Source organism: Rhinopithecus bieti, unplaced genomic scaffold (genome assembly GCF_001698545.2).
Source record: "Rhinopithecus bieti isolate Rb0 unplaced genomic scaffold, ASM169854v2 scaffold_36315, whole genome shotgun sequence".
Classification (NCBI taxonomy): Eukaryota; Metazoa; Chordata; class Mammalia; order Primates; family Cercopithecidae; genus Rhinopithecus; species Rhinopithecus bieti.
This window is the reverse complement of record NW_016815814.1, coordinates 732,237-742,125: the sequence shown is the minus strand read 5'-3', so window position 1 is coordinate 742,125 and position 9,889 is coordinate 732,237. Positions and strand designations below refer to the sequence as shown.

At 42.4% G+C, this 9,889-nt stretch overlaps 1 long non-coding RNA gene across 3 annotated transcripts in view; it reads right to left on the bottom strand.

Moving 5' to 3' along the window:
- Window positions 1-301: 301 nt before the first annotated feature.
- The window catches only part of LOC108516346 (uncharacterized), a 27,418-nt gene continuing 17,830 nt past the window's right edge, over window positions 302-9,889 (bottom strand). Inside the window, exon 3 of one of the 3 annotated variants that reach the window (XR_001881778.1) lies at window positions 302-339. This is a non-coding gene — a long non-coding RNA (uncharacterized LOC108516346). Of the gene's footprint in view, window positions 340-2,727; window positions 3,097-9,889 lie in introns of those variants that run through there. The other 2 variants (XR_001881776.1, XR_001881777.1) reach the window with 2 other exon arrangements.

Below are 9,889 nucleotides of genomic sequence, written 5' to 3'. Positions count from 1 at the left end.
GCCTTAGTTTCCTCAGCTGTAAAATAGATATATTGATGGTACCAACTTCACTGGGCTGCTCTGAGAAGCAAATGAGGTACTTCAGGTAAAGCATTTAGACCAGAACGTAATATAAAACACTTAAAAATAAATGTTAGTGGCATGGCACAGGGTTCACACCTGTAATCTCAAAAAATACAAAAAATACAAAAATTATCTGGGCATAGTGGCACGAACCTGTAATCCTAGCTGCTTGGAGGACTGAGGTTGGAGGATGGCTTGAGCCCAGGATGTCAACACTGCAGCGAGCTGTGAACCATGCCACTGCACTCCAGCCTAGGTGACAGGGCAAGACCCTGTCTAAAAAATAAATAAAATAAGTGTTAGCTGTTGTTACTATAAAATTATGTATTGTCTTTCAGTAACTTTTTTTTTGAGACAGGATCTCATTCTGTCACAAAGGCTGGAGTGCAGTGGCATGATCACGGCTCACTGCAGCCTCAACTTCTCCAGGCTCAAGAGATCCTCCCGCCTCAACCCCCCAAGAAGATAGGATTACAGGCACGCACCACCATGCCTAGTTAATTTTTGTATTTTTAGTAGAGAAAGGTTTCACCATGTTGCCCAGGCTGATCTCAGACTCCTGAGCTCAAGTGATCTGCAACCTCCTAAAGTGCTGGGAGTACAAGCATGAGCCACCATGCCCAGCCTGTCTTTTAATATTTTTTCACATTTGAATTCTGTTTTGAGGCTGGGTGCGGTGACTCACGCCTGTAATCTGAGCACTTTGGGAGGCCAAGGTGAGTGGATCGCTTGAGGTCAAGAGTTCGAGACCAGACTGGCAAACATGGTGAAACCCTATCTCTACTAAAAATACAAAAAATGAGCTGGGCATGGTGGTGGGCACTTGTAATCCCAGCTACTCAGAGGGCTAAGGCAAGAGAATCGCTTGAACCCAGGAGGTGGAGGTTGCAGTGAGCTGAGATAGAACCACTGCACTCCAGCCCAGGCCATGGAGTGAGACTGTTAAAAATAAATAAAATCAAATAATGAAATGAATTCTGTTTTGAAACCACAGTCATAAAATATATTAATACATTTCTTTGTTTGCCTTATTTTCGTTCCTGCTGAGAGTTCTTTTATACCATGGTCTTTGAGTTGGGTCATCTTTCAGACAGGTGAATATCTCATCAAGTAATTTTTTCAAGAAGGGTATGTGAGTGTCCTTTTGTTGTCTTTAAAAGTGAAAATGGGTTGGGTGGGTGACTCACAACTATAATCTCAGTGCTTTAGGAGGCTGAGGCAGAAGAATCACTTGAGGCCAGGAGTTGTAGATCAGCCTGGGCAACAAAGTGAGACCCTGTCACTACAAAAAAGTAAAAATAGGGCCGGGCACGGTGGGTCACGCCTGTAATCCCAGCACTTTGGGAGGCCGAGGCAGGTGGATCACGAGGTCAGGAGATCGAGACCACCCTGGCTAACACGGTGAAACCCTGTCTCTACTAAAAATACAAAAAAAATTAGCCAGGCATGGTAGTGGCGGATACCTGTTGTCCCAGCTACTTGGGAGGCTGAGGCAGGAGAATGGTGTGAACCCGGGAGGCAGAGTTTGCAGTGAACCAAGATCACACCACTGCACTCCAGCCTGGGCAACAGAGCGAGACTCTGTCTCAAAAAAATAATAATAATAATAATAAATAAAAATAAAAATAAGTTAGCCAGGCATGGTGGTCTGCTGCCTGTAGTCCTAGCTACTTGGGAGGCTAGGCAGGATGATCAGTTGAACCCAGGAGTTCAAGGCCGCAGTGAGAATGATAGCACCACTGCACTCCAGTCTGGGTGACAGAGTGAGACCCTGTCTCATAAAAAAATAATAATAAGTGAAAAGAGCTTCTGGAGAGCTGAAGACATGGAGGTTACTAGAGGGTGCCATGCCTGAGAGGTCATGGAAGCTCTGCACCCCTTCCCATGCCTTGACACATGCATGTTTTCATCTGTATCCTTTGCAATAACCTTTTTCAAAAGACCGGTAAATGCAAAAGTCAACAATGCTAGTTTAATTGGAATGGGCTACACTCAGACTCTGAGGCTTGGTGTGGAGCTTCCAGTGTCTGCCTGGTAGATAGGTGGGAAGAGCATTACTGATGGATCACTACTAACTTGGGCTTGTCCTGGAGTTGGAAGCTTAAAGAAACCTTTAGGAATGGATATCATATTTGGTCTTAATATGTTTCATTGTGACCAGCAGGCTTTTCCCCCGACCAAGAAGGTGATCAAAACAAAAGATAATCTAAACAAGAACTGTATTTAAAATATTTAATACTCTGGTTTCTCTTCAGATCATATAAATCTTTCGCCTTTTAAATACTTAGTTACTTGTTAACTGGTTTATCATTGAGCTGGTTATCGATCTAGTTACCCATCTCGCAGTTGTGCAGTCACCTCTACATTATTTAAACAATACATACATGCGCTACCCACCAATAATGAAATAGTTTCATAAGAAAACTACAATTGAGTGCATGTTTGTTTTTAACATCCCTTTAAATGATCATTAAATGAGACTATTACCATTGAATGAGATGGATCAGTATGTGTTTTTAAATGAGGTTAACATTTTTTTGTTAAATTCAGCCATCATTAGAATTACTTTTGATATCCAAGAATATTACAAATTATGAATAAAACAAAGTATACATAAAATAAATAAGTAAATCAATAAAAGAGAAGATACATTGGCTAGGTAAAAAATTCTTGGACACAATTTTTCCCTTCAAATTTTTGTGTCTTCATAAAAGAAGACATATGTTTATTGTTGAGTCTAAAACCTTACTTATCTTTGTTCCTTTGTAATAAATTTTATTGTAGGATTTTTTATTCTAAAAATTTAAAACTTTCACAAGAATAGGTCTAGGCAATAGATTCTTTTAATTCTGTTCACAGATTGAGATGTTTCTTCTCCTCAGGGCGAAGAAGCTGGGCATGGTGGCATACTCCCATAGTCCTAGCTAGTCAGGAGGCAGAGGCAGAGAATCCAATCGCTTGAGCCCAGGAGCTTCAGGCTGCGGTGGGGATGATTGCACCAGTCCATTCCTGCCTGAGCAATAAAGCAAGACCCTGTCTCTCAAAAAACAAAACAAAAAAACACCTATATCATAATTTTGGTTAGATTTTTATTAGGTTAGATTAATAATCAGTGCTTGTCTTATTGTTTTGGGTTTGTTCGTTTGAGACTTTTTTGTGTTTGTTTGTTTGTTTGTTTGTTTGTTTTGCCACTGGCTCTGTTGCCCAGGCTGGAGTGCAGTGGCACGATCTTGGCTCACTGCAGCCTCTGCCTCCCAGGCTCCAGCATTTCTCCTGCCTCACTCTCCCGAGTAGCTGGGGCTACAGGTGCACGCTACCAGGCCCAGCTAATTTTTGTATTTTTAGTAAAGATGGGGTTTCACCATGTTGGCCAGACTGATATCGAATTCCTGATCAAAAGTGATTCACACACCTCAGCCTCCCAAAGTGCTTCGATTACAGGTGTGAGCCACGGCACCCAGCCTGACATCATTGTTAATAAGTAAACACTATTTACAGCTGAGCTATGTAGTAAAGTCTATTTATTTTCTTTTCTCATATAGTATTTTGGAGCTAATAACTGTCTTTTTCATTCCTTTAGTTTCCTATACACTTTCACTAACTTACTTTCAAACTCTTCACCACCTGTCAAGATGTTCATTCACATTAGATATTCTATCAATTTCATCTTTCTATAAGAATCTAGGAGCCTTCTGACCTGCTTCAGTCTGATATGCCCTCCAGGCCTGATATGCAGTTGATGTCTTATGATTTCCCTTCACCATCATCTTGGGAATTCTCTTTGCTTTCTTCCTGTGCTGGAGCCTCTGTTTTCGTGTCTTGTATCTTCTTGGTTTCTCCTCATTTTGATGAAGCACATCTTCAGTGCTGTGTTGAGAACAGTGTACAGAAGGTAAATGTTTTTAAATTACCATGTCTGACATGTTTTCCTACTACTCTGACACTTGATTATTTGTCTAGTTTGCAATTCTAGAGTGGAATTTTCTTTTTTTAGAATTATAAAGAAATTGCTCTGTCATCTTCTAGGTTTCAGTGCTGTTCTTGTGCAGTGTAAAGCTGGTCTGACAACTGATTCTCTGTGTGAATCAGTCTCTCTCCCTCTCTCTCTCTCTCTGATGCTCTGCTTGTAGGGTATTCTCTTTGTCCCCACCATTCTTCTAGAAATGCACATCCTTCAGTTCTGGACATTTGCTTGAATTGCTTCATTCATTGTTGATTTTTACCCTGTATTTTCTTCTGTTTTCTCTTCCTGAATTTTCTATTGTCCATCTATTAAAAATATTTTTGTTTTGTTGTTCTTCCTGAAATATTTCCTTGCCTTTATCTTCCAACTCTTCCATTGAATAATTGATATATTTATCATTTTTTAAATTTTAACAGTGCTTTTTTGTCCCTTAAACATTTCTTTTTAACGTTTTCTCCTTACATGGTTTCTGTTTCCTTCAGTGCTGCTTATTTGATCGGTTTACTCTCTATATTTCATCTTCAAGTCTTTCCTTAACATTTGATAATCCTTGGTTATCCATATTTAAAACCAGGAATTTGAGGCTGTGCATGGAATTCCAGGCTGGGATCACACCTGTAACCCCAGTACTTTAGAAGGCTGAGGTGGGCAGATTGCTTGAGCCCAGGAATTTGAGACCAGCATGGACAACATGGCAAAACCTCATCTCTACGAAACACAAAAATTAGCCAGGTGTGGTGGTGCGTGCCTGTAGTCCCAGCTACTTGGGAGGCTAAGGTGGGAGGATCGCCTGAACCTGGGAGGTGGAGGTTGCAGTGAGGTGTGATCCTGCCACTGGACTCCAGCCTGGGCGCAGAGCAAGACCCTGTCTCAAAACAAATACAAAATAAAACTGAGGATTTGAAAAGCTGATTGGAAATAGTGTTTAGGTATAACATATTGACTAGAAGGGACACTAGAGGGTGAACCTCAAAAGTTGATTTCCTTAGACCTGGACTTGTCAGAATTCCCCAGAGAAGATGCTTTCAGTGTTCTGCATGGGAGGCAAAAACTGATCACTTGTATTGGAGGACCCAGTTCCGGAGAGACCCAGGGGAGAAGCTAAATCATTTTTCACTCATTTATTTGCTGTCCCTCTTCCAAAGGTTTAGTGCTGTTGTTCCCTGTACTATTTTCTTGTCTTCCAGGGTTTACGCCCTGAAGGTCTCATCCTCTGCATCAGTGCTGAACTCTGTCTCTCAGCCTTGCCCTGTGTTCCCCCAGAGGAGGAACTCTAAGGTACTTTTTGCAACCACTTCCTGAGCCTTTTGAAGACTCAGTGATATGGATCAGGTTTGTTCTCAACTCTCTCTGCTACTGGCTTTTGACACTACCTCCTCTGATCTGCTAAATCATTTTTCACTCATTTATTTGCTGTCCCTCTTCCAAAAGTTTAGTGCCATTGTCCCCTGTACTGTTTTCTTGTCTTCATGGGTTTATGCCCTGAAGGTCTCATCTTCTTCTTTGGAACAACAACCATGTACATGTCAAGTCTCCATTCTCTACCCTTTGTGTCTATGATCTCATCTGTTATCATTTTCTTTTCTTTTTTTTTTTTTGAGACAGAGTCTCACTGTGTTGCCCAGGCTGGAGGCTCGATCTTGGCTCACTGCAACTTCCGCCTCCCAGGTTCAAGCGATTCTCCTGCCTCAACCTCCCGAGTAGCAGGGATTACAGGCGCCCGCCACAGCACCTGGTGAATTTTTGTATTTTTAGTAGAGACGGGGTTTCACCATGTTGGCTAAGCTGGTCTTGAACTCCTGACCTTTCAGGTGATCCACCCACCTTGGCCTTCCAAAGTGCTGGGATTACAGATATGAGTCACCACACGGGCCCTTTTTTTTTTTTTTTAAAGACAAGTTTTTTGTTTTGTTTGTTTAGTTTTGTTTTGAGATGGAGTCTTGCTCTGTTGCCCAGGCTGATTGCAGTGCACAATCTCAGCTCACTGCAGCCTCTGCCTGCCGGGTTCCAGCAATTCTCCTGCCTCGCCTCCCTGAGTAGCTGATTACAGGCACAGCCACCACACCCAGGCTGATTTTTTTTTTTTTTTTTTTTGAGACGAATCCACTCTGTCGCCACAGGCTGGAGTGCAGTGGCACAATCTCGGCTCACTGCAAGCTCTACCTCCTGGGTTCACGCCATTCTCCTGCCTCAGCCTCCTGAGTAGCTGGGACTACAGGCGCCAGTCACCACGCCCAGCTAATTTTTTGTATTTTTAATAGAGATAGGGTTTCACCATGTTAGCCAGAATGGTCTCCATCTCCTGACCTCGTGATCCACCCGCCTTGACCTCCCAAAGTGCTGGGATTACAGGCATGAGCCACCACACCCAGCCCAGAATTTAAAACTACATTAGAAGCAGTGAAAAACTGAGTGACCTGGACAGCAAACTTGAGAAGCTCTCTCAGAAAGTAGAGGAAAAGAACAAAGAGATGACGATGTTAGCCAGGCATGGTTCCATGTGCCTAGAGTCCTTCCCACTTGGGAGAATGAGGCAAGAGTATTGCTTGAGCCCAGGAACTCGAGGTTACGGTAAACTATGATCACACCACTGCACTCCACCCTGGGGGACACAGCAAGAGGTAGTTTTGTTTTCTTAGAGATGTTCATTACCTGGTCTAGTTTCTTTTGATTCTTACTTGTCTTACTGCCAGCTCTCCCTTTTTACCTCAATCTGTATATTATCTCTTTTTAAGTATCTATTTGTCTTTTTGTTTGTTTGTTTGTTTGTGTTTTGGAGACAGAGTCTCACTCACTCTGTTGCCCAGGCTAGAGTGCAGTGGCGTGATCTCAGCTCATTCCAGCCTCAGCTTCCTGGATTCAAGCAATCCTGTCTCAGCCTCCAAAAGCACCGGGATTATAGGCATAAGCCACCGTATTCTCGGCCTTTTTATTGAATTTTTATTGCAAACATAAAGTGGATTTTTTTTTTTTTTAGATGAAATCTCACTCTGTCACCCAGGTTAGAGGGCAGTGGCGCAATCTCAGCTCACTGCAACCTCTGCCTCCCAGGTTCAAGAGATTCTCTGCCTCAGCCTGCCAAGAAGCCGGGACTACAGGCCCATGCCCAGCTAATTTTCTGTATTTTTAGTAGAGACAGGGTTTTGCCATGTTGGCAAGGCTGGCCTCGAACTCCTGACCTCAAGTGATCCACCCGCCTCAGACTCTCAAAGTGCTGGGATTACAGACATGAGCTACCACGCCCAGCCTCTTCCTCATCTTGAGTGTTGTGTTTTCTTGTTATATGCTGTAGAATCTTCTCATAAACCTATGAGATAGTTGTAATTTTTTTTCTGTTTACTCATCCTTAGACGAGCAGTGTTGCTATGAGTCAATCTTTTTCTTTTAAGGAATTTTAATAGATTGTTGGGAGAAGCTTAGGGACCTCTAGTCAGATGGCTTCTTAAATTAGAACTTAGCCTTTTCATTTTGAAAACCGGTTGTGTTGACTGGAATGGGCATATTAAAGAATTGAACTAAGGCTGGGTGTGGTGGCTCACGCCTGTGATCCCAGCACTTTGGGAGGCTGAGGCAGGCTGATCGCTTAAGGTCAGGCGTTCGAGACCAGCCTGGCCAACATAGTGAAACCTTGTCTCTACTAAAAATACAAAAATTAGTCAGGCATGATCGCAGGTGCCTGTAATCCCACCTACTCGGGAGGCTGAGGCAGGAGAATCAGTTGAACCCAGGATGCGGAGGTTGTAGTGAACCCAGAGAGCGCCACTGCACCCCAGCCCGGGTGACAGAGCAAGATTTCATCTCCCACAAGAAAGAAAGAATTGAACTAAGATGTCCTTGTTATACTTGACATAAAATACAGAGTGGGGTTCCTGAAGTGGTCAGAGAGAGCAGTACAAATGTTCTTGCCCTGTCCTTAGTGAGACATGTATTCTTAAGATCTTTCTCCCTTAGTTCACAGCCTCTTAGTTGGATGTCCCTGTGTCACAGAACACATTTTGGCTATGGGGTGTGATCTGTGTCTGGGGAAAAACAAGAAGCTACACATTATCCACACAGGAGCCAGATCTGGAACTCTGGATTCAGTTCTTCAGGACTATTTGAGCAAACAATCACTAAACCCTAGAGTAAAGGATGTCCTACTAGAAGTCTTTTTCTGACTCCTAAAACCATGCTACTCAAAGTGTTGATCCATAAACCAGTGCCGGTCCTTGAACTTTGTTTGTTACTGGTCCACAGTTAGATAAGTACAGAAATGGAGAATAGACACGTGCAGTATATGTAACTATATAACTTACAGTCCAATTGAGATGCTTTGGGAGTGAAAGGGGCAACAGTGAACATTATGCTAGGACAAAAATCATTAACTGAACTGTCCAGGTAAACTGGAACATGTAGTCACCTCATCCTTAGATTTCACCAGCAGTAGAGTCCTGGGGACACATGAACCAAATGCCCTCCTGCATTTCTCTGTTCCTGAGAGTAAAATACCCTCATTCCCGAATCCCAGCCTCCATACACTTCTTAGCATAGCCTAGCAATTACCCCGGGCCCCTTGTGACACCATTTCCTAAACCAGCCTTGGAAACTCACTTATGATTGGACACTATGTCTTTCCCTCGTGCCTAAGCTGAGAACTCTAACAGTGACTGTCTTTCCCCTAGAAGGTATTTTGGAGGGCCAGGCACCAGTCCTTAGCCGTGCCTCCTTTGAAGTCTTAAAATATGATGCTTGGTTCCATATGAAATTTAAAGTAGTTTTTTTCTAATTCTGTGAAGAAAGTCAATGGAAGCTTGATGGGGATAGCATTGAATCTACACATTACTTTCGGTAGTATGACCATTTTCACAATATTGATTATTTCTATCTATGAACATGGAATGTTCTTCCATTTGTTTGTGTCCTCTCTTATTTCCTTGAGCAGTGGTTTGTAGTTCTCCTTGAAGAGGTCCTTCACATCCCTTGTAAGTTGTATTTCTAGGTATTTTATTCTCTTAGTAGCAATTGTGAGTGGGAGTTCACTCATGATTTGGTTTTCTGTTTGTCTATTATTGATGTATAGGAATGCTTGTGATTTTTGCACATTGATTTTATATCCTGAGACTTTGCTGAAGTTGCTTATCAGCTTAAGGAGATTTTGGGCTGAGACGATGGGGTTTTCTAAATACACAATCATGTCATCTGCAAACAGAGACAATTTGACTTCCTCTCTTCCTATTTGAATACTCTTTATTTCTTTCTCTTGCCTGATTGCCCTGGCCAGAACTTCCAATACTATGTTGAATAGGAGTGGTGAGAGAGGGCATCCTTGTCCTGTGCCGGTTTTCAAAGGAAATGCTTCCAGCTTTTGCACATTCAGTATGATATTGGGTGTGGGTTTGTCATAAATAGCTCTTATTATTTTGAGATACGTTCCATCAATACCTAGTTTATTGAGAGTTTTTAGCATGAAGGGGTGTTGAATTTTATCGAAGGCCCTTTCTGAATGTATCGAGATAATCATGTGGTTTTTGTCATTGGTTCTGTTTATGTGATGGATTATGTTTATTGATTTGCATATGTTGAACCAGCCTTGCATCCCAGGGATGAAGCTGACTTGATCGTGGCAGATAAACTTTTTGATGTGCTGCTGGATTCGGTTTGCCAGTATTTTACTGAGGGTTTTTGGATAGCCAAGACAATACTAAGCAAAAAGAACAAAGCTGGAGGCATCACGCTACCTGCCTTCAAACTATACTACAAGGCTACAGTAACCAAAACAGCACAGTACTGGTACCAAAACAGATATACAGACCAATGGAACAGAACAGAGGCCTCAGAAATAACACAACACATCTACAACCATCTGATCTTTGACAAACCTGA